Genomic DNA, 25,586 nt, shown 5'->3' with positions numbered 1-25,586 from the left:
ACCCAGCCCACGAGCGGAGAAAATCTCCAACCCGGCCGGGAATCGAACCCGGGCCTGCTGCATGGGAAGCAAGGACGTTACCACCCAGCTAAGCAGGCCGACGATTTCTAAAACTATCTTGTTGGATTGGAGTTACTTTGTCAATTAATGCTTAAATTTGACTTATCTACCTTTCTTCTGGTAATTTATGAACTACAGTAAGTAGTGTAGTGACGGCTTCATTCCTATCTTTGGGGACTATAACTTCTGCAGCAGTTCTCTGGTAAGCAAAATCATGTGACACAGCTCTAACACACACAACTTCGTTTGATGCCCGCTTTTTTCAGAGGTGCTGGGCATACTATTGTCGCCTACTGTGTGAGTCAGCCCCGACACAAACAGGGAAGGAGAGAAGTTGCAATAGCCAGTGGCAGGAATCCAAAATTATCTTTGTATAAACCTTCAAATTAGTAGAACACTTTAATGATAAAAAGAAATGAAGCAAAACTTTTCTTCTCCTTGTGAGGTGGCTTGATGTGCTTCTTGTGCCTCCTAAGTGCATTTACTTTCTCACACTATTACTACTCGCAGAACGCAGCCTAAGTACCATCTTCCTATTAGTACTGATGCTCTCTGAGTCTGCGACCGAGCTGGCGAGCTGGACCATGCCAGCGATGGGCGGCTGGGTAAGTCAGCGTTGACAGGTGGCACTGAACTCTCTCTTCCTACAGGTGTGGCGCTGACAGCTCTTTCTATTGCCGCGCAGGTCGTCGCCTTTTTGTTGCCGTTCCAACGGCGCTTTCTTCATACGCATACTTGCCAAGCTTCCGCCCTCTCACCACTGGCGAACTCGCATGAGAGCACTCGATGGGGAATCAGCTGAGAGTGTTCGAGTCGTCACTGTGTCCTCACAAGTCTAATGCGGTTATTGTTCAGAGTCACTTTACAGATCCGCAGTAAGCGCGTCACGACTTCCTTTGGAGTGATGTGTTGGCATCTCTCAGGCTTAAGTTCAAAAATTGTTCAAATGGCTCTGAGCACTATGGGACTCAACTTCTAAGATCATTAGTACCCAGAACATAACTAACCTAAGGACATCAGACACATCCATGCCCGAGGTAGGATTCGAAGCTGCGACCGCAGCGGTCTCGCGGTTCCAGACTGCAGCGCCTAGAACCGCACGGCCACTTCGGCCAGCTCAGGCTTAGGGTCTGCACCTAGTTTCTTCATTAGCTGCCGATCTTCGCCACAAGTTTCCTCCAGAGCATCCTCACCTTATTACTGATCCTACTAAAGGTGTGAATGTGTCTGGTTATTCCAGGAAACTGGACAGTTCCAAATTGATTCGGTACAGGGCGGGGAAGGTGTGTGGTGCCTGTTTGTCAAAATGGAGGGTCTAAGATGCCCCGACGTGCGAATGTGAGGCTGCTGTGCAAACCACGCAGCAACTGATTGAAGAGTGGTTACTCCGAAAATTTCCAGGCAGGCTCGAGGAACTGCATTTTCTGACTCCGAGATCTGTGGACTCGTTAAGAGCCCTGTGAGGTTGTGCTGAAAAGTAATGCCTCCGATTTTTTATGAGACAACTCTTGAAATTTTTTAAAACGAAACAACCTAATCAACGTTCTACAGCCTTATTCTCCATGCCTACATATTTATTTCTCAACATAGTCAGCCTGGCGACCAACGTATTTCCGCCAACGAGAGATCAGTTTGTGGATACCGTCACTGTAGAGCGTTTGACTTCACTAACGGCAAGACGTTCTTTAAAGGTTTGGAAACAGAGGAAAATCGGATGGGACGAAGTCGAGACTGTATAGAGGATGATCGCTGACAGTGAACCCAAGGCGTCGGATTGTTGCACGTGTTGGTGCACTGGTGTGTGGTCTGGCGTTTGTCATACTGAAAGAGAAGATGTTCGATGTGTGGCCGAACTATTCGAATTCGATACTCGATTACGGCCGCTGTTTCTAACGCACCGACATAGTTACGTTACGCACTGTCACGTTACACGCTGCAATTCAGAGCCCCTAATGGCAGAGGATTGCAAATATGCAGACTTGTAGAATGAAGATGTAGAATGTTAATAACGTTAGTTTTATTTGCAAAGCTTCAAGAGTTTACACATATAAAAATCGGAGGTAATACTCTTCAGCAGGCGCTCGTTAATATTCATTTGTAAAATGCGTGTGTTTGTTTATATTATGTACTTTTAATGTATATTTAACCATTCATGTACGAAGTCCTGAAATAAGAATGTAAAATGATCATGTAAGCCACATGAAAAATAACCTTCTAGGAAGTCAGGTGTGTCCATAATATGTTCGTCATGAAAATATACACTGCCGGAAAAATTTCATACCCACTTTCACTGGTTTACAATTCTAAATCTACATCTACATCTATGTGATTACTCCGCTATTCACAATAAAGTGCGTGGCAGAGGGTTCAATGAACCTTCAAGCTGTCTCTCTACCGTTCCACTCTCGAACGGCACGCGGGAAAACGAGCACTTAAATTTTTCTGTGTGAGCCCTGATTTCTCTTATTTTATTGTGATGATCATTTCTCCCTATGTAGGTAGGTACCAACACAATATTTTCGCAATCGAAGGAGAAAACTGGTACTTGAAATTTCATGAGAAAATCCCGTCGCAATGTAAAACGCCTTTGTTTTAATGATTGCCACTCCTATTCACGTATCATGTCTATGACACTATCTCCCCTACTTCGCGATAATACAAAACGAGCTCTACTTTTTTGTACTTTTTCGATGTCATCCGTCAGTCCCACCTGATGCAGGTCCCACACCGCCCAGCAATACTCCAGAATAGGGCGGACAACCGTGGTGTAAGCAGTCTCTGTAGTAGACCTGTTGCACCTTCTAAGTGTTCTGCCAATGAATCGCAGTCTTCGGTTTGCTCTACCCACAATATTATCTATGTTATCGATTCAATTTAGGTTATTTGTAATTGTAATTCCTAAGTACTTAGTTGAATTTACATCCCTCAGATTTGTGTGGCTCATCGCGTAATCTAAATGTAGCTGATTTCTTTTAGTATTCATGTGAATAACTTCACACTTTTCTTTATTCAGGGTCAACTGCCACTTTTCGCGCCGTACCGATATCTTATCTAAATTATTCTGCAAGTCGTTTTGGTCATCTGATGACTTTACAAGACGGTAAATTACAGCATCATCTGCAAACGGTCTAATACGACTACTCATAATGTCTCCTATGTTGTTAATATAGATCAGGAACAATAGAGGCCCTATAACACTTCCTTGGGGAACGCCGGATATTACTTCTGTTTTACTCGATGACTTTCAGTCTATTACTACGAACCGTGACCTTTCTGACAGGAAATCACGAATCCGTAGGCACGCAGTGTGGTTAGAAGACGCTTGTGAAGAACGGTGTCGAAAGCCTTCTGGAAATCTAAAAATATGGAATCAATTTGACATCCCCTTTCGATAGCAATTATTACTTCATGAGTATAAACAGCTAGTTGTGTTTCAAAAGAACGATATTTTCTATGCGTCAATAAATCGTTTTCTTCGAGGTACTTCATAATGTTCGAATACAGTATATGTTCCAAAACCCTACTCAAAATCTACGTTAGTGATATAGGCCTGTAATTCAGCGGATTACTCCTACTTCCTTTTTTGGGTATTGGTATGACTTCAGAAATTTTCCAGTCTTTAGGTACTGATCTTTCTGTGAGCGAATGGTTATATATAACTGCTAAATATGGAGCTATTTTATCAGCATACTCTGAGAGGAAACTGACTTGTATACAACCTGAACCGGAGACCTTGCCTTTATTAAGCTGTTTCGTTACTCCGAGGGTATCTACTTCTATGTTTCTCATTTTGGCAGTTGTTCTTGATTAGAATTCAGGGATATTTACTTCGTCTTCTTTGGTGAAGGGGGGTTCGAAAAATCGTGTTTAATAACTCTGCTTTAGTGGCACTGTCATCAGTGACTTCACCGTTGTTATTGCGCAGTGAAGGTATTGATTGCGTCTTGCCACAGGTGTGCTTTATGTATGACCAAAATCTCTTTGGGTTTTCTGCCAGATTTCGAGACAGAATTTCGTTGTGGAAATTATTAAAAGCATTTCGCATTGAAGTACGTGCTATATTTCGAACTTCTGAATTTTGCCAATCTTGGGGATTTTGTGTTCTTTTAAATTTGGCAAGCTTCTTTCGTTGCTTCTGCAACAACAATCTGACCCGTTTTGTGTACCATGGGGGCTCAGTACCACCCCTTACTAATCTATGTGGTACATATATCTCAACTGCTGTCGATACTATCTCTTTGAAAACATTCCACAACTTTTCTACACTTACATGATCAGATCGGAAGGAGTGAAGACTGTCTCTTAAAAAGGCGTTAAGAGCATTCTTATCAGCTTTTTTAAATAGATATACTTTTATTTTATTTTTGATGGTTGTAGGTGTTACGTTATTCAGCCTAGCAGCAACTGCCTTGTGGTCGCTAATCCCTATATTCGTCACAACACTCACTATTTGTCCAGGATTATTTGTTGCTAAAAGGTCAAGTATACTTTCACAACCATTTGCGCTTCGAGTGGGCTCATAAACTAATTATTCAAAATAATTTTCTGAGAAAGCATTCAGTACAATTTCGGATGATGTTTTATGCCTGCCGCCGGCTTTAAACGTGTAATTTTTCCAGCATATCGAGGGTATATCAACGTCACCATCGACTATAATTATATGAGCGGGGTACTTATTTGAAATGAGACTCAAGGTTTTTTTTTTTTTAACCATTCAGCAGCTACATCTTCTGAGTCGGGTGTCGGTAAAACGATCCAATTAATAGTTTAGTCCGATTGTCAGGTATAACCTCTACCCATACTATTTCACACGAACTATCTACTTCAACTTCGCCACAAGGGAAACTACCTCTGACAGCAATAAGTACTCCACCACCAACTGTATATAATCTATCCTTTCTGAACACTTAGATCGTTTGAAAAAATTTCGGCTGAACTTATTTCCGGCTTTAGCCAGCTCTCTGTACCTACAACTATTTGAGCTTCACTGCTTTCTATTAGGGCTTGGAGCTTTGGTTCTTTCCCAACACAGCTATGACAATTTACAACTACAACACCAATCGTTTCTACAACTACCTTATTGTGTTCTACCCACCCACTTTTAGACGAACGTCCCTTCTGTGGTTCCCTGAGACCCTCTAACCTAAAAACCGCCCAGTCCCTTCCACATAGCACCCGCTACCCGTGTAGCCGCCTCCTGTGTGTAGTGGACTCCTGACCTATTAAGCGGAACCCGGAAACCCACCACCCGATGGCGCAAGTCAAGGAATCTGCAGCCCACACGGTCAGAGAACCGCCTGAGCCTCTGATTCAGACCCTCCAATCGGCTCTACACCAAAGGACCACAGTCGGATCTATTGACGATGCTGCAGATGGTGAGCTCCGCCTTAATCTCGGAAGCAAGAGTGGCAGTCTTTACAATTTCCGCTAGCCGCCGGAAACCAGACAGAATGTGCTCCGATCCAAAGCGACACACGTCATTGGTAACGACATGAGCCATCACCTGCAGTTGGCTGCACCCTGCACTCTTCATGGCGTCCGGAAGCAGCCTTTCCATATCCGGAATGACTTCCCCCGGAATGCACACGGAGTACACTCTGGCTTCTCTCCCCTCCTTGGCAGCCATGTTCCTAAGGGTCCCCATTACGCGCCTAACGTTGGAGCTCCCAAGAACCAGCAAACCCACCCTCTGTGAATGCCCACACCTTGTGGGCCGAGAAGCTTATTCTGGAACAGGGTGGACGACGGCATCCGGCTCGGAGACATCGTCAGCCAAAGATAACTTGTGTGGCAACTCTCCGAAAGGACCATCCCGTCACTCGGGAGGCAACAATTTGATCCCTTTCAAACTCGCTCCATTTGTCTGTATGAAACACGAGTGCATCTCCGTGGGGCTGCCTGCTTGATTCACACGGTTGTACCACACTGAGCCTTATGGCTGTGACCGCAGATGGCGCCTGGTCGTTATGCCACTAGTCTATCTGTACGTGGGCGACGATGAAACCATAATCGGTACATGTTCTATGCCCCATGTGGCATATGTCATCATCATATCAAAATCGACTTCTCATTTTCACGTGTCCTAATAATTTTCCGGTAATGTAGTGGAAAAAGCAGTTCTTTATTACCCAAAATATTGAAACAAACATCCAGGATCATGTTCATGGTAATGTGAATGTGTGGCCCCAAGTCATGATATTAAAAGGCACTCAAAATATCACAAATCACCTCCCACTTCAGCTACACCCTCTACCCACAGCTGGTAAAACGCCTCACCAAGTTGTCTGCGTTGCCTTCTCCTTGCATCATTTTAAAACAGGCAAAATCGCTACTCGTCAGATCAATTGGTGTCCTTGGATTCCTGCTAAGGTACTTACTGTGTGATTTATTTGCATATCGTTATAATACATCAGTCAAAATTATCGTAACCAACCCTGAGAAGAACTATATACTGTCCAGTCACATTAAAGTGGCCACGGCCTCCGTTCGACATCAACGTGAAATGACCACTCACAGACAAGTGGCAGCATCAGAATTGGAGGTCGTTGTCCTAAAGCGGAAATATAGTGATTTATCTGACGTCAGAAGGACATGATTATTTGCTTTCGAACCAAGGATAGGAGTATTTTCGAAATGACTAATTCTGTAAACTGTTCGTGTACCGCCGTGGTTACAATATACCGAGCATGGCAGCTGTGATGGATCGCAAACCGTAGATGACAGGGATGAATGAAGGCTGCGGAGAACTGTACAGACGACTAGACGTGCAACCTTTGAGAAACTAACAGCAAAGATGAACCAAGGGGCTAGCAACAGTCTCTCCTCAACGATTGTTCAGCGAAATTGGCTGCATATAGGCCACCGTTGCAGGCGGCTGGTTCATGCACCCATGCTGACTGCTGTTAATTGGCGACGAAGGCTGTAGTTTTCACGTCGGTACCGCAACTACCGTCCACTGAGTGACGACAGGTGACCTTCTCAGAGGAAACATGTTTTACGCTCATCGGACAACTGGCGGTTGGGTTGTCAGAAGGGTCAAGGCCAGAGGAGGGAGCATAATAGTCTGGGAAACGTTTTCGTGGCTTTTTCTGGGTGACCACTGGAAGGCACAATGGATCAACACAAGTATGCGTCTATCACTGGGGACCATGTGCACTACTACAGGGCCGGCCGGTGTGCCCGTGCGGTTCTAAGCGCTTCAGTTTGGAACCGCGTGACCGCTACGGCCGCAGGTTCGAATCCTGCCTCAGGCATGGATGTGTGTGACGTCCTTAGGTTAGTTAGGTTTAAGTAGTTCTAAGTTCTAGGGGACTGATGACCACAGATGTTAAGTCCCATAGTGCTCAGAGCCATTTGAACCACTACTACAGGCATTTGTTCTCCCTCAGCATTATGGCATCAACCAGTAGGACGCAAAGTGTTTCACAGCTCTCAGCGTACGTGCGTAGTTCGAAGTGTACCATGATGAGTTTATCGTACTCCACAGGCCACCAAACTCCCAGGATTTAAACCCACTCGAGAATTTGCGGGACCATCTCGATCGGGCTGTTCGAGCCCTAGACCCTCAACCGAGAAACCCATTGCAAATGGCCACAGTACTGATGTCGACATGACTCCACATCCCTGTCAGAACTTTCCAGAACCTTGTCGATTCTCTGCCTGCCCATTTTGCAGTGCCCTCGCTGCAAATGGTGGTTATACCCACTTTTACCTTTTAACAGGTGAAAACGTTAACGTGACAGGACAGCGTATATCTACAACTGATACTCCGATTTCGTATTCCGTATTGCCCCTATACGTAATGTTTTTAAAATTATTTTCTTTAATCTTCAACATCAACATCCTGGCCTAGTATCAAAATTGTAATTATTTAATAAAAACCCTGCTGGTGACAACTGATGGTGGCATTGCCTGTTATGCAGCTTTATTAGAATTATATTTATTCGTTCCGGTGGCGTAAAATAATCTGAAGCATTTTCATTTTCGCCATCTATGCTCTTCGTGCCAACACTGCAGCGGAAGGGCAGCTCACATGTATATTCTTCCACATAAAAGCATTCCGTCTTCAGGTGATAAGTGGCTCGTCAGGACCATCCGACCGCCGTGTCATCTTCAGCTGAGGATGATTTTTTGTGACCGAAGCGGCTACTATTCGGTCGAGTAACTCCTCAAGTGGCATCGTGAGACTGAGTGCAGCCCGAAAAACGGCAACAGCGCATGGCGCCCAGGATGGTCACCCATCCAAATGCCGCCCACGCCCGACAGCGCTTAACTTCGGTTATCTGATGGGAACCGGCGTATCCACCGCAGCAAGGCCGTTGCCGCATTCTTCCACACGGAGTAACTTATCTGTTTATCTACTGCCTCATGTAAGCCACAGCGTACTTCGTGGTCGCCATAGCAAGGGCTCAGGTGTCTTCCCCAATACATCTCAGAGATGCAACGCGCTGCCTTCTCTTCTGTCTGGAGTTGCCCCGAACCGCGCCGTGTGTTAAACCTGCTGCCATTAGTTGCGCCAAAATACACTCCTGGAAATTGAAATAAGAACACCGTGAATTCATTGTCCCAGGAAGGGGAAACTTTATTGACACATTCCTGGGGTCAGATACATCACATGATCACACTGACAGAACCACAGGCACATAGACACAGGCAACAGAGCATGCACAATGTCGGCACTAGTACAGTGTATATCCACCTTTCGCAGCAATGCAGGCTGCTATTCTCCCATGGAGACGATCGTAGAGATGCTGGATGTAGTCCTGTGGAACGGCTTGCCATGCCATTTCCACCTGGCGCCTCAGTTGGACCAGCGTTCGTGCTGGACGTGCAGACCGCGTGAGACGACGCTTCATCCAGTCCCAAACATGCTCAATGGGGGACAGATCCGGAGATCTTGCTGGCCAGGGTAGTTGACTTACACCTTCTAGAGCACGTTGGGTGGCACGGGATACATGCGGACGTGCATTGTCCTGTTGGAACAGCAAGTTCCCTTGCCGGTCTAGGAATGGTAGAACGATGGGTTCGATGACGGTTTGGATGTACCGTGCACTATTCAGTGTCCCCTCGACGATCACCAGTGGTGTACGGCCAGTGTAGGAGATCGCTCCCCACACCATGATGCCCGGTGTTGGCCCTGTGTGCCTCGGTCATATGCAGTCCTGATTGTGGCGCTCACCTGCACGGCGCCAAACATGCATACGACCATCATTGGCACCAAGGCAGAAGCGACTCTCATCGCTGAAGACGACACGTCTCCATTCGTCCCTCCATTCACGCCTGTCGCGACACCACTGGAGGCGGGCTGCACGATGTTGGGGCGTGAGCGGAAGACGGCCTAACGGTGTGCGGGACCGTAGCCCAGCTTCATGGAGACGGTTGCGAATGGTCCTCGCCGATACCCCAGGAGCAACAGTGTCCCTAATTTGCTGGGAAGTGGCGGTGTGGTCCCCTACGGCACTGCGTAGGATCCTACGGTCTTGGCGTGCATCCGTGCGTCGCTGCGGTCCGGTCCCATACTTCTGTGGCCTTAATTAGAGTGAAAAATTTAGGTGTCGTAGTTTGTGACTAAATCAAGGAAATTTATTTAACAGTCACCATAACAAATCAGTTTTGTCACAACAGCGTAAGAAAAGAAAGATCTTTAATACATTAATTTTTTGGTGGGCATATGTGTGTTTAAAAATTAGTTTAGTTGTATTTACTACACAAATTAGTCACGCTGATGACAACATAGATACCAAGTTTAAATATGATTCCGTGTATAGTATGATCTGTTTCAGTTGACTAGGTGCACTGTTTCTTTATTGTTGATTTGTACATGAACAATGTGTGTAAGAATATATAAATTTAATTAAAATTTTTAGCTAGTGTGCAATCCTGATACGATGAATTTGTTTATGAAATATTAATACCCTTTCTGCAGTTTAGTTTGCGTACCGTCGATTTACATATGAGCAGTGCGTGTAACCATATACAAATTCTATTAAAAGAAAACAAAACAAATCTCTGGAGACCATACAATCAGCGTGAGCGAAGGAGCGGCCTCTAAGCTATTACATTACTGTATATATGCAAAAGCCCTCCTCGTGTATCAGTATATCTGTTAGTGAAAATCGTATTAAAATGGTTGTACTAGATCCCGAAAGTAGCCTCCACATCAGACAGAAGCGTGTCTGTAACAACGTAATATATACCTACTACGTTCCACTTATACGTGTTCTAGGCTACAATGGAAAAATGCTTCACAGTCGACGCTGTACAGCGATGGAAACAATATAACGGGAATTTTTTTTTTTTCGGCAGGTGAAAGCCAGTGTGGTAAATTGGTATCACTCTGAGAATTATATTTTCTCATTTTCCCTTAATACGGAACGAACAGGCAAAGATCACGGCGAAATCGCTGTTTACGTCCTATGCTAACGCGTACCGGTAACAGAAAGATTTATGATGTTATTACGTAAAGCATTACAGTCCACTGTCAGATCAACGTGTTGACACGAGCAGAGATCAGTGAAGAGCAGATTAGAGAGGCCACGTGTGCCATATTTCACCCGCCTGATGCTAAGTAGCTCTGTTCACGGACGACTTTTAACGGCAGGCGGTTCCCGTAGCGAGTTATCGCGGAGGTGGGGGTGCATCGCTGTGGCTCGGGGGCGGCCACGGCGCCGTTAAAACCCGCGTTGCCAGGCAACGGGCGACGGCCGATAGTATCTGCTGCGGCCCATTTCTGGGAGACCTGTTTGCGGAAAACGGTGCGCAGGCAGCGTTAACGGCAGTCCGCGGTTATCACAGTCCGCAAGACGTCACCTCGTCTTCATGTTTCGTTTACCCCAGATCACAAAGACACTTTCAGAGGTAATTGTTTATGTCCACCTACCAGCTTATAACGGTACAACTCTACCGTGCATTTACAAGAACAAGAGATTTACTGTCAAACTAGGACGTGAATTCTTTAGAGGTTGGTTTTCAGGCTGGGTAGGCCTTGTTGTAATGAGCTGTCTTTCGTGCAAATGGAAATGTTATCTCGGGGGTAGCTAAATTTTCATTATTTTAGTAGTCGATACGAATATTCATAACATCTCCCAATGCTAATGTACATCCGAATTATGCGTTACGTATGACCACTTAGAAGTAAATATTTCGTTCAGCAGGTGTTGTAAATAATAAAAGCATTTACTTTCAGCACAGTCAGGTGCAGCGTATAGGTTTTCATAACAACGGTTCATCTTCATATATTTTATTTCAAAGTAAAACAAATAATTAAAAACACAAGTGGGAACTAATGATCCAGATAACATCTGATTATTAAATACGTAATATGTGATCAATATGTTCCAGAAAACTTCGAAATTATTTTAAAACATTTTCACATTAAACTTTATTATTCAATATATAGTTGTCAGTCTCCTGATTGTTATAGTATAATTAATTTTCCAAAAAATATTTTATTGAAAGAAATCTGGTAGAATTAGGATACCTATAAAGTACGTATTACGAAAAAATTTTACTCAGGTGAAAGTTAGTTGTATTAGCCGACAACTTCCTGTTTTGAAAAAAAATTCTTCTATTTCCCAAACTAATTCGTTTCAAAAACTATTAGTGATAACATACAGTGTGCCACTGCAAATTATTAACAACGTTTCCAGCGCACCGAATAAGGTTCCACATATGTGAGTGGCTGGATGCGCTGTAGTGTTTGGGAGAGTGTAGTCACTAGCTGATTGTAGGAGGAAACTGACAGAATACCTAATTAGTGTATTAAATGTCAGCTTGGTCAAAATGGAGGAAAACATGAGTCATTGTGTATGAATAGGGAAAATAACAGGGTAATTTTCCAATATGTATTAGTGGCATGCTGCCTGATACAACGATTAAATATCTAGGCGTAAAGTTCCAAAGCGATGCGAAATGCAACGAGCAACTAAGCAGGGAAGGCGAATGGTCGACCAGATTTTTGGGAGAATATCGGGAAAGTGTAGCTCATCTATAAAAGAGAGCCTGTATAACACACTGGTAAGAAACGTTCTTGAGTACTGCTTGAGTATTTGGGATCCCCAGTAAGTCGATTGAAGAAGCGATTCAGAGAGGTGCTGCTACATTTATTTTGGTGGGTTGAGTCGTGGCGCGAGAAATACGGAGAAGATCCGTACACTCAACTGGATATCCCTGGAGGAATGACGAATGTCGTTTTGCGAAACGTTATCGAAGGGGCGTCCCACATTGACTTACAACATACCTATTCATTTAGCAGATAAAAATTCACTTGACGCCTTTCTGAGAGACAATCTCCACTCCTTCCAAATTAACAAGGGTAGACCAGATGTGGCTTGAATTCAAAGAAATAGTATCGGCAGCAATTGAGAGATTTATACCAAATAAATTAACAAACGACGGAGATGATCCCCAATGACACACAAAACGGGTCAGAGCACTGTTGCAGAAACAACGAAACAAACATGCCAAATTTAAACAGACGCAAAATCCCCAAGATTGGCGATCTTTTACAGAAGGTCGAAATTTAGCGTAGACGTCAATGCGAGATGCTTATAACATAACAAATAAACTTTGTCTCGAAACTTGGCAGACAGTCCAAACAGATTCTAGTCGCAGGTAAAGTATGCTGGCGGCAAGACACATTCAGCGCCGTCTCTGCGCGATAGCAATGGAGATGCTTTCGAAAAGAGTGCTGTCAAAGGAGATTTACTAAACATAGCCTTCTGAAATGCCTTCACCAAAGAAGACGAAGGAAATGTTCCAGAATTCGAGTCAAGAACAGCTGCCTACCATAGAAGTAGATAATCTCAGATTAGTGAAACAACTTAAATCACTTAATAAAAACAAGTCTTCTGGTCCAGATCGTATGAAAATTAGGTTCCTCTCAGAGTGTGCTGATGTATTAGCTCTATACTTAACAACCATATCCAACTGTTCGCTCGACTAAAGATCCGTACCCCAAGACTGGAAAGTTGCACAGGTCACACCAGTATTCAAGAAAGGTAGTAGGAGTAATCCACTAAATTAGAGGCCCATATCATTAACGTTGATATGGAGCAGGAATTTGGAACATTATGAATTACCTAGAAGAAAACTGTCTGTTGACACACACTCAACAAGGATTTAGAAAACATCGTTCTTGTGAAACACAACTAGCTCTTACTCGTACGATGTGTTGAGTGCTATTGACAGGGGATTTCAAATGGACTCCGTATTTTTGGGTTTCCGGAAGGTTTTTGACACTGTACCACACAAGCGGCTAGTAGTATATTGTGTGCTAAAGGGGTTATCGTCTGTTATGTGACTGGATTCGTGATTTCCTGCTAGACAGGTCTCAGTTCGTAGTAACTGAAGGAATGTCAGTGAGTAAAACGGAAGTGATTTCTGGCGTTCTCCAAGCTAGTGTTATAGGCCCTTTGCTGTTGCTTATCTACACTCCTGGAAATGGAAAAAAGAACACATTGACACCTGTGTGTCAGACCCACCATAGTTGCTCCGGACACTGCGAGAGGGCTGTACAAGCAATGATCACACGCACGGCGCAGCGGACACACCAGGAACCGCGGTGTTGGCCGTCAAATGGCGCTAGCTGCGCAGCATTTGTGCACCGCCGCCGTCAGTGTCAGCCAGTTTGCCGTGGCATACGGAGCTCCATCGCAGTCTTGAACATGATAGCATGCCGCGACAGCGTGAACGTGAACCGTATGTGCAGTTGACGGACTTTGAGCGAGGGCGTATAGTGGGCATGCGGGAGGCCGGGTGGACGTACCGCCGAATTGCTCAACACGTGGGGCGTGAGGTCTCCACAGTACATCGATGTTGTCGCCAGTGGTCGGCGGAAGGTGCACGTGCCCGTCGACCTGGGACCGGACCGCAGCGACGCACGGATGCACGCCAAGACCGTAGGATCCTACGCAGTGCCGTAGGGGACCGCGCCGCCACTTCCCAGCAAATTAGGGACACTGTTGCTCCTGGGGTATCGGCGAGGACCATTCGCAACCGTCTCCATGAAGCTGGGCTACGGTCCCGCACACCGTTAGGCCGTCTTCCGCTCACGCCCCAACATCGTGCAGCCCGCCTCCAGTGGTGTCGCGACAGGCGTGAATGGAGGGACGAATGGAGACGTGTCGTCTTCAGCGATGAGAGTCGCTTCTGCCTTGGTGCCAATGATGGTCGTATGCGTGTTTGGCGCCGTGCAGGTGAGCGCCACAATCAGGACTGCATACGACCGAGACACACAGGGCCAACACCCGGCATCATGGTGTGGGGAGCGATCTCCTACACTGGCCGTACACCACTGGTGATCGTCGAGGGGACACTGAAAAGTGCACGGTACATCCAAACCGTCATCGAACCCATCGTTCTACCATTCCTAGACCGGCAAGGGAACTTGCTGTTCCAACAGGACAATGCACGTCCGCATGTATCCCGTGCCACCCAACGTGCTCTAGAAGGTGTAAGTCAACTACCCTGGCCAGCAAGATCTCCGGATCTGTCCCCCATTGAGCATGTTTGGGACTGGATGAAGCGTCGTCTCACGCGGTCTGCACGTCCAGCACGAACGCTGGTCCAACTGAGGCGCCAGGTGGAAATGGCATGGCAAGCCGTTCCACAGGACTACATCCAGCATCTCTACGATCGTCTCCATGGGAGAATAGCAGCCTGCATTGCTGCGAAAGGTGGATATACACTGTACTAGTGCCGACATTGTGCATGCTCTGTTGCCTGTGTCTATGTGCCTGTGGTTCTGTCAGTGTGATCATGTGATGTATCTGACCCCAGGAATGTGTCAATAAAGTTTCCCCTTCCTGGGACAATGAATTCACGGTGTTCTTATTTCAATTTCCAGGAGTGTATATAACCGATTTGGGAGACCATCTGAGCAGTCGTCTTAGGCTGTTTGCAGATGACTCTGTCGTTTATCGACTAGTAAAGTCATTATAAGTTTTAAAAAATTGGAAAACGATTTAGAAAAGATATCTGTATGGTGCCAAAATTGGCAATTGACCGTAAATAACGAAAAGTGTGATGTCATTGACATGAGTGCTAAAAGGAATCCGTTAAATTTCGGTTACATGATAAAATCTAAAGTCCCTAAATTCAACTAAATACCTAGGACTTACAATTACGAACTACTAAAATTGGATGGGACACATAGAAAATCTTGTGGGGAAGGCTAACCAAATACTGCGTTTTATTAGAATACTGCTGCGCGGTGTGGGATCCTTACCAGGCAGGACTGGCGGAGTACATCGAAAAAGTTTAAAGAAGGGCTGGACATAATTAAAACAAAGGCTTATTTCGTTGCGGGGGATTCTTCTCACGAAATTCCTATCACCATCTTTCTCCTCTGAATGAAAAAATATCTATTTTGACGCCGACCTACATAGTGAGAATCGATCACCATCATAAAGTAAGGGAAATCAGAGCTCGCACAGTAATACATATATGTTCGTTCTTTCTGCGCTGTATACGAGATTGGAATAATAGAGAATTGTGAAGGTGGTTCTATAAACCCTCTGTCAGGCACTTGAATGTAGATGTAGATGTGCGTAGTTTGACTCATCATTACAGCTGCAAGTATGTAGCACTTTGGTGTAACCGCAGTAGACAGGACTAACCATGGAATTGTAATCCGTGGACAGTACAGCCTATTTTCCCCAACTCCTGTCATTACGTAGGCGGACAACTTAGAGTGTGTTCATCAATGACAGCCCTGAACAACGTTATTTCTGTGGAATGAGACTGGAAACACTGCGGATATTCACAACCAATTGATGACAGTCGGAGAGTGTGCACCTTTATGAAAAGTGCATTCGCAACACAACAACGGTCGTCCTCATACTAGTCGGAAAGCGACGGCTCCCATCGCTGAAATGCGATTCCATGTACTGGTACACCCACCTTATTTTCTGACTTTACTCCTTCTGATTACCAATTACTCAGAACCACGAAGAAAACTCCTCGCTGATATCCGGTAACTGCGAACAACTGTCCTGCAGTGGATGCGACAGACTCCAGGCAAGTGGTTCCAGACGGACCTTCAGATTATAAGTGGCCAAGTCAGAAAATACAGCGATTTTGTCAGTACCGTATACCCCATTTCAGTAATGGTTACCGTCGTTTTCCGACTAGTATGAGGACGAGCGTTGTCGTGTTACAATAGCACTTTTCGTGACGGTGCAAACTCTCACAGTGTCATTAATTGCCTGTGAACATATGTAGTGTTTCCAGCCTCCTTCCACAGAAATAACGTTCTCCAGCGCTGTAATTGATGAACATACTCTACGTTGAAACTTCCTGGCAGATTAAAACTGTGAGCCCGACCGAGACTCGAACTCGGGACCTTTCGCGGACAAGTGCTCTACCATCTGAGCTACCGAAGCACGACTTGTTGTGAATGGGCAGGAGCCAATTCACGGGGTTTGGAGGAAGCCGAAAGGCACGCGTTAAGCTCACGCAGACTGGCGTGAGGTCTGGAACAGTTAAGGGAATTTTTAGTAGCAAATAAAGTACGTAGTTGATGTAATACTTAACTTTAATCCATAATTGTAGAACATCGGTCTGACGGTACAAGCATCCCAAGATAAATAACAATCTCAATATAAACTGTTAATGGCGCCTTGCTAGGTCGTAGCAAATGACGTAGCTGAAGGCTATGCTAACTATCGTCTCGGCAAGTGACAGCGTATTTGTCAGTGAACCATGGCTAGCAACGTCGGCTGTACAACTGGGGCGAGTGCTAGGAAGTGTCTCAAGACCTGCCGTGTGGCAGCGCTCGGTCTGCTATCACTGACAGTGGCGACACGCGGGTCCGACGTATACTAATGGACCGCGGCCGATTTAAAGGCTACCACCTAGCAAGTGTGGTGTCTGGCGGTGACACCATACGACTCACGCCCGGTACTCACAGCTTTACTTCTGCCAGTATCTCGTCTCCAGTTTTAATCTGCCAGGAAGTTTCATATCAGCGCACACTCCGCTGCAGTGTGAAAATCTCATTCTGGATACTCTACGTTGTCCGCGTACGCAATGACAGCAGTTTGTAAAATGGGCTCTAGTGTGCAGGGATCACAATTCTAGGGTTAGTCCTAACAATTACAGTTAGATCAAAGTACTGCATACTTTCAGCTGTAATGATAAGTCTAATGGCGCATCATGAATGAGGAGAAAAGAAACTGTAAATCAATATGGAACATCCTTCGTGCATACGTATATTTGGATGTAGACGAAGATATAAACTTTTATGTGACTGAATAAGATTAGGATAAACAGTAGTATATTTGCTATGCTACATGAAAAACCCCTAAAATTATCAAAATTATTGTGATAATTTTAAAATGATTGAAATTAAAAAGTTTGTATTTCATGAAAATTCTCGCGAGAAATGTAAAAGTATAAACATGGGCATTGCTGCCTAATTCTGCGAGCCTGTGTTCAGCTTTAGACTTGTAATGATATTGTGCCACACAGTTTGTAATTAACTAACTACATACTAGAATCTATGAAACTTATCTGAAGATGTTTACCATTTGTGTCAATGGTGTGTAGAAGCTTTTGTGAACTGCTAATCTGGTTTTTATAAATGATGGAAAAGACGAAGCAATGTGTTTCTGTAATCACACAGCTAACCTGAACTTGGACAACAGCTGGAAAGCCAGCGAGAAAGATAAAGGAAACATATGTTCATCGTAATTATCTCTTCCCAGTGATAACTAAGTAGTGCAAGAATGATGAACATATATATTTAAAAAGCACTCACGAAATATTACAGACGCGGGATGAGCCTTCTGTGCAGTTGAAAATGTATTTTCATTTGTTTTTGTCTAGCTAACTGCTTGGTCAGTGATTAACGTCAAATTTTGTTTGTTTATAGGATGAACTATCGAAATCCGGCTGTGACCGGTATGAGGAGCCGTGCGTGAAAGTCGGAATAAGCGGCTGGACCTCAGGGTTGCCGGTCTGTGTTGACGGTACGTGCTGCGTATTTATCCTCGTAGATCCAGAAGATAGTGGTCCCTCTTGCACTCCTTATACCAATGATCCCCACAGATTTACCCACTCATCTTAAGGGGCTCCGGAAAGGCTCAAAATCATGATAAGTTCAATTTTTACTTTTTTGCGTTTTCTGAATCTACAGACTATTACCTTTTAGTAGATATATAATTTATTCAATTCCGAAGACTACAACTATTTTTAAATTTTTTTTGAAATGTGTTCTACATGGGCGTGACCCACTGTGGCGCTGTTAAACTGCTGTCAAATGGTGTTATTATTAACGTCCGTGTTCATCAGGTACATTTTAGTGATGTGAGATAAAGTATGTGTTGTGGCTAACCTGTGATGGTTCAATATATATCGCTGGTGTGATTATCGATTGTTTCATGTTTATTTACTCTGTCATTATCTCGAAAATATTCGTAATTAATTCTGTTTCTTGAGTCTCTGTTTTGTTGAAGTATAATAATGAGTAAAAGTAAAGTTATTAGAAATCCTCTGAAGGCTTTTAAGAAAAGGAGAAATGTTGGAAAGCCAAAGGTATGTGTTATTACTGTAAACAATAAAGACGATAACCAAGTGAGTGAACCTAACCTCTCAAGTACACCTGCCCATAGCAGTCAAAGTGGGAAAGATAATACTTCACAGAAGAAGCTTGGTTCAATGAGTGAAAACTATGAATGTTTTATGGGCGAATCGGATGTGAATGAAATATTTGATATGTCGGTTCTCAAAGGAATTTTTTCAAACTGTGTAAGATGTATTCATTGTAGTGAAGTTGGTCTGGAACTCTCCATAATAAAGCACGTAGGACTTGCTAGTGAAATACAACTGAAAAGTGATAAGTGTTCATACATGACCACCTTTTGGAACAGTGTTGCAGTAACTGCAACTGAAGAAAATGGTAGCAAAATCTACGAACACAACAACGAGCGATGCTTGCTTTAGACAAGGAACGCCTTCGGGCTGCAGACAGGGCTGTAAAGAGTCTAGAAATACAAGCAAGAATAAACAGGAGGAGGAACAAGAGGAAGCTGGAGGAGGAGTTTGCAGAGGATGAAGATAATCCATCCTATGGACCTGGAATGCACTAAAAAGTTAATCCAATCTTTGTCGCTCGATTCCCAAAACTTTTATTTTCTCATACTAATTACATGTTTTCTAAGGATCTTCCAAACATATTTGTTTCAAACTTTCAGTAAATGTTACACAGTACCTTCTGCATAATTTAACACAGCCTTTTTCCAAAAAAACTGTATATTTTTGAATATATAAATAAAAAATTGCAAAAAATGTTGTGAATTTTCATTATAATTGAAAAAAATCATCTTTAATAACTGAACAAAAATTTTGTAAAATCCCTGTGTTAAGTTGTAGCCCATATTCCAATAAATAATCTGTAAAAAGTTCAACTTCCTACTTCAAATACTTTGTGAGGAAAGATGTCATTTATAAGCGTTATTTTAACATTGCAAGTATAGGGCATTCCGGAGCCCCTTAAGTGACTTCATTTCCCAATCGAACTTTCCTTCGAAATAACAATAAATAAGGCTCAATCTCAGAGACTGAGTGAGTGATGAGATGACAGACAAAGGGGAGGGGAGAAAACGAACAGAGCGAGGGGGGGAAGGAGGAGATGGACAGAGAGGGGGTGAGGAGGAGACGAAGAGAGATTTGCGGGGGGAAGGGTGGGATGGGGATGGACAGTGCAAGTGATGAGGAGGGGTAGTTGGACAAAGAGAGGGGCAAGAAGGAAGTGCGCGCGCACACACACACACACACACACACACACACACACACACACACACAGAGAGAGAGAGAGAGAGAGAGAGAGAGAGAGAGAGAGAGGGAGAGGGAGAGAGAGTACAGAAGGAGATTAGGGCATATATATTATTCCCATACGTATTCTAGGTTCGCTAGTTAATCTATAAAGAATGAAGCGTGTTCCTTCTTAGTAGCAGGCATAATAAAGAACCGTAAGTAGTTTGATCTTGATTACTTACACATGGCAGCTTAGCAACGAGTAGGTCATTACAGATTAGAAGATGAGGTATTCGGGCGCCAATATTAGATTCCCACAAAGCATTTATTTAGTAAAGAGGCAATAAGTACAGTGAGTTGGAGAGCCAGAAAAGAGACGTCGCACGTTCGACTAAATGGAAGCATAATAGTAGATTATTACAGTAGAGGAAAGATAAATGATGCAATGATAACAAATTATTATTCACAACATAACTGAAAAACTGACTATCCACAACTTAAGTGCTTTTACAGTTAATGGTGACATACTGGTGACTTGGTGTTTGAGGCGTTGCGTGGTTTCACCTGTGAATTAAGCGTGGTCACTTGTAAATAACTTCCTGAAGGGAAGTTTACGAGTGCTGTGTCTGTGTTTATGACACGTGGGCGTGCGACAACGTGTGTTGCGTGAGAGAGGTAAAGTTCCGCGTCCTGACCCTATAGGCGCAGTCGGGACCGACCAACCACTGTGTCATCCTCTGCCAGTGGCGTCACTGGACAGAGGGGCATGTGGTCACCATTCCGCTGTCCCGGTCGTTGTCTGGTTTCATGTCCTTAGAACCGCTACTAATCGGTCCACCACGTGGCAAGTAGCGCAGAAGAACATTCAGCTATGGAGGAGGATGTGTTGTGTGAGAAAGCACGCCTGATTTGTCAGTACACGACGTGGGTGCGAACAAGCATATCATATAAAGCTATATTGTTTTTTTTGTGATGACTTTCAACATATTGCTGCCAGTAATTTTAAGAACTGGTTTTGTATTAGTTTCTCAAAGTTTTATTGTGTTTGTCTTTTTAATTGATGGTGAATGACGTATTGTCAGGGTTTTCAAAATTGATTCTGTGTTAGTTTCTTGTGTTAAGCAGAAATTCATTTATGTGCTGCGGTTTGTGTTGTAGTGCAAGAGAATAACGATTTATTTTGTAAATAATTGTCGGTAAATGATGTCCTAGTTATTGTTGTTGTTGATAGTTACTGTAGAACAAAGTGTAATTAGAGGTTATAGAAAAGTTAACTGTTACCTGGCTTCGTATGTTTTCAGTTATCTTATATAATGAGGGCAGAATGCGAAATGTTTTAAGTTGTTGTGTTGTTACCTCGTCGCCCGTTGTAGTGCCAGATTGAAATTGTTATGGTTTTGTTAAGAATATTTTGTGTTTGAACAGTCTAGCCCTATCTAAACCTGTTGGGCTACAGAGAATTACATTGTTTTATTGTCAATGGTTTCGATTCTGTTACTTAAAACTTGTATAGTAAATAAATTATTTTTAAAACTAAGCCCTACGTCTGCACAATCCTCAAACCGAACCTCACCCTACCTAAATCCCTCGCAACAAGGGCATATTCCTGTCCTTCACGTTAAACCCGATTTATTTTCTTATCTCTCCTGTAAGTATAACACTTTAAAATTTTATCAAAAAATGTATGTTTATTAATGTATGTTACATTAGTTTCATTTAAAGCATCAAGCTATCTGCATTAAAGGTACGCACATTCTGGGTTTGCTCTTTTCATTGTGATATCCTGAAGGAATGCCACTACTTGTTGAATTCCAATGGGGTCTCTAGCTGTATACAGCCAATTCGTCGCATCCACCGTCGCCAGTATTGAAAGAATTCGCCGCAGGGTATCGGACTGCTGGCGATGACAAATAATTGAGCCTGAAAAGACTAGAGGACTCTAGAGGAATGATAGGGAGAGGGAGATGGAGAGGGAGACAGAGAGAGAGAGACAGAGAGAGAGAGAGAGAGAGAGAGAGAGAGAGAGAGAGAGGGGGGGGGGGGGTGATACCGTCCAGAGACAGCAGTGCCACACCAAACTCGGCAACGCGAATCGATACCGCAGTTTATTAAGTCTATTAGCGTGGTCTCGCAGCAATCCGCAACAACGAAGGGGGGACACTCTAGAAGACACACCCTCTCTCTCAATATGGCGCCCTCTGGCTCAGGTCAATATAGTATTCAGCGTGCAAAAACTCTCACCCAGTTCGACACTTCAGTTACAGCAATTAACATCATCTTGCAAAATGAGATTTTCACTCTGCAGCGGAGTGTGCGCTGATATGAAACTTCCTGGCAGATTAAAACTGTGTGCCCGACCGAGACTCGAACTCGGGACCTTTGCCTTTCGCGGGCTGTGGCTAAGCCAAGTCTCCGCAATATCCTTTCTATCAGGAGTGCTAGTTCTGCAAGGTTCGCAGGAGAGCTTCTGTAAAGTTTGGAAGGTAGGAGACGAGGTACTGGCAGAAGTAAAGCTCTGAGCACCGGGCGTGAGTCGTGCTTCGGTAGCTCAGTTGGTAGAGCACTTGCCCGCGAAAGGCAAAGGTCCCGAGTTCGAGTCTCGGTCGGGCACACAGTTTTAATCTGCCAGGAAGTTTCATCATCTTGCAAAGTTGCAGATGAACATGTACTGTTGTAAATGTCGAACATTGTACCTCAAAGGATTCAAGACGGTTTCAAGTTCAATGACAACAGTGAATTATCAAGCACTCCTGTGGACAAGAAGTATGTCAAAGCTAAGTAAATCTGTCATACATTTATGTAATGAAGTGGACTATTATTTCAAGAGTTCTGATTGATGAGCCTTCTCTCAGAACAGAACAATCAAACAACCTACAAATATGGCCGGACGAAAATAGTAGTGAGAGAGAGAGAGGGAGAGAGAGAAGGGGGTGGGGGTGTTGGGGGGGGGGGGGGGGGCAGGTCAGGTCAGCACACCTAAACCATAGTAACTCGACGAGCGGATTGGAATTGATGTAAATAAGACTCAATTATAATTGGTAATAATACTCACTCTCCTGAATGATGTGTGAAAATACACTTCTGAACCACAACGTTAGTACCTCCTGCTAATAGTATGTTGGTCCGTTTTTGGAACTCAGTACAGCAGCAGTTGTGTGTCGCATGATTTCGACATGGCATTTATCGGTTTCCGGAGGCGTGGTGTAACAGATGTCTACCCACAGGTCAAGCAATACCCTTAAATTACGGAGTCAGTGTCTTCGGATACAAAGCTATCGACCAATAGTGTCCGAGATACGGTTCAGTCAGGCGAATCTGGCGGTCAAGACATCAACACGAGTTCAGCTTACATGCTCCTCAAACCACTGCGGCAAGATCCTGGCCCTGCGACAAGGACTTATCCTGCTGGAAGATGCCATCTCAAGCGGGGAACGAGCTCTGCAGTGATGTTCATGTAGTTCACAGCGCCCGTGGAAGCCAGTGTGTACGTCCCCAATTGCATAATACTACCCCCGATGCCCTGCATCACTGGCGCAGTGCCGGCCGGTGTGGCCGTGCGGTTATAGGTGCTTCAGTCTTGAACTGCGTGACCGCTACGGTCGCAGGTTCGAATCTTGCCTCGGGCATGGATGTGTGTGATGTCCTTAGGTTGGTTAGCTTTAAGTGGTTCTAAGTTCTAGGGGACTGATGACCACAGATGTTAAGTCCCATAGTGCTCAGAGCCATTTGAACCATTTAACACTAACTTCAGCCCACGCTTTCAGCCCATTTTCCCCTTCTTAAATTGTCATTAGGAGCGACGCTGAGGTTCCGACAGGCTTTCCATATAACATACAAAGCTGGGGTGCTATTCCAGTATGAGAGAGCCTTGGCCAATACTAACGAAGGACAATGGGCTGAAAGTTTGAACTGAAGTTTATTTTAGGGAGGACAGTGGACCAGGGCTGTCCCTGCAGTTGCGGCAGCCACAGTGTCGTATTGGTGTAGTGATTTGCACATCTGCCAAGTAAGCAGGACGTCCAGGTTCAAGTCCTGGCCTCGACACAAACTTTATTTCACTACTTCAACTTATATCGTTATCAAAGAAAAAGCTGAGACTCTTATGTCTCCAGCAAAATGTATCTCCATCAGACCAGTTTTAGCCGGCCGGGGTGGACGTGCGGTTCTACGCGCTACAGTCTGGAACCGCGCGACCGCTACGGTCGCAAGTTCGAATCCTGCCTCGGGCTTGGATGTGTGCGATGTCCTTAGGTTAGTTAAGTTTAAGTAGTTCTAATTTCTAGGAGACTGATGACCTCAGAAGTTAAGTCCCACAGTTTAACTGCGTACCTCAACACTTGTGCTGACACAAGCATAGACTCTGTTCTCAGATCTGTCTCAGGTCGTGCTGCTTTACAGAGCTGGCAGGCCTCCAATCTCCACAACCTGTGGTGACGCGTGAACGTTCAACAACTTATCGCGTACTCGTGGCTTCTCTGTCAGTCAACCATTTTCCATAGATGCCCAGGACAGTAGCACACGAAGTGCCGATCAGCCTCGCCGATTCAGAGATGCCTGTTCGCAGGCGCTGAGCTACAGTAATCGGTTCTTCGTCAAAGTCGCTTATGCCAGTCGATTTCCCCACTTGCGGCCCGTATCATCGCTAGAATGATAGCCCACTTGTCTTATACTGGCTGATTCAGCTGCCCTTAGCGCTGTCATTTTATGCAATCCGCAATGCTGTATTGGCCTTCACAAACCACGTGCCAGATTTTCATACTCTCTCTCTCTCGCTACTCCTAAACTATGAGTCCTACAGAATAATGGACAGGATCTATTTTTAGGCAATTTAATGTGGTTAAATTTTGTACTGGAATTGTTTTCGATGGAGGCAACGGGTTTCGACTTATTCAAGAAAAAATGCAAAAGTGACTTTCAAATCCACGTCCAACCTCACACTCATCCCTCATCAGTCAGAATTTGTAGTATGTTGTTCTTTTCAGTCCCTCCTACCAATGTGCATAAACTATATGAACTATTCTCGGAATTCGACCTTTTATGGTCTCTGTTGACTGGACTATCATGCCACCATAATTGTCAGCTATTTCTGAAACATTATTAATTTAAAAATGTCTGTCAGGGCAATGAATGGAAAAAAACAACTTTTTTGAACGTTAGGCTAAAACTAATTACGTTGACTATTCTGTCCTAGGTTAGCCCTGACAAGAACAGTGGTTTCATAGTCAGAAGGCCTGACAAATTCAACGATCGAATTGTTTATTCTATGCTGTTAAAATTGACAAAATTGTTTGTAAAATTTGCACAAACGTCATGTTTACAATTTTGAAATGCACGACTAAGCAGTTGAAGTAATAAGGCCAATCAATGAAGAACAAAAATGTCACATGTGGGAAATAATTCGTGGAGTCTCAAGTTTTTGTACAGTGATGCGAGAAGTGCTACGAACTACACACTAGAATTCCTGACCAGCGGGAGCTAAGTGTGGGAGTGTGTGTGTGTGGGGGGGGGGGGGGGGGCATTTTTAGATTACTTATCTAGGTTTTTCTTGAATAACTCGAAACCTACGGCCTCTATCGGAAACAATCTAGTACAAAATTTAACTACATTAAATTTCCTACAAAAAGACCACCAATTTTTTTCTGTAGACTAACAGTTTGTGGGTAGCGGGTGAGAGGAAACGAAAATCACGCAAACGGTATTTCAGGGCATTGCAGGTTGCATAAAATCTACAGTTAGGGGCAGCTGAGTTACACTGTATACGTCCCCTGCGT

At 44.2% G+C, this 25,586-nt stretch overlaps 1 pseudogene; it reads right to left on the bottom strand.

Annotated features, from left to right (window-relative positions):
- Positions 1-8,265: 8,265 nt before the first annotated feature.
- LOC124790467 lies at positions 8,266-8,383 on the bottom strand (annotated as a pseudogene).
- Positions 8,384-25,586: the final 17,203 nt, after the last annotated feature.

Source organism: Schistocerca piceifrons, chromosome 3, assembly GCF_021461385.2.
Source record: "Schistocerca piceifrons isolate TAMUIC-IGC-003096 chromosome 3, iqSchPice1.1, whole genome shotgun sequence".
NCBI lineage: Eukaryota > Metazoa > Arthropoda > Insecta > Orthoptera > Acrididae > Schistocerca > Schistocerca piceifrons.
This window is presented reverse-complemented; position numbering and strand designations above follow the sequence as displayed.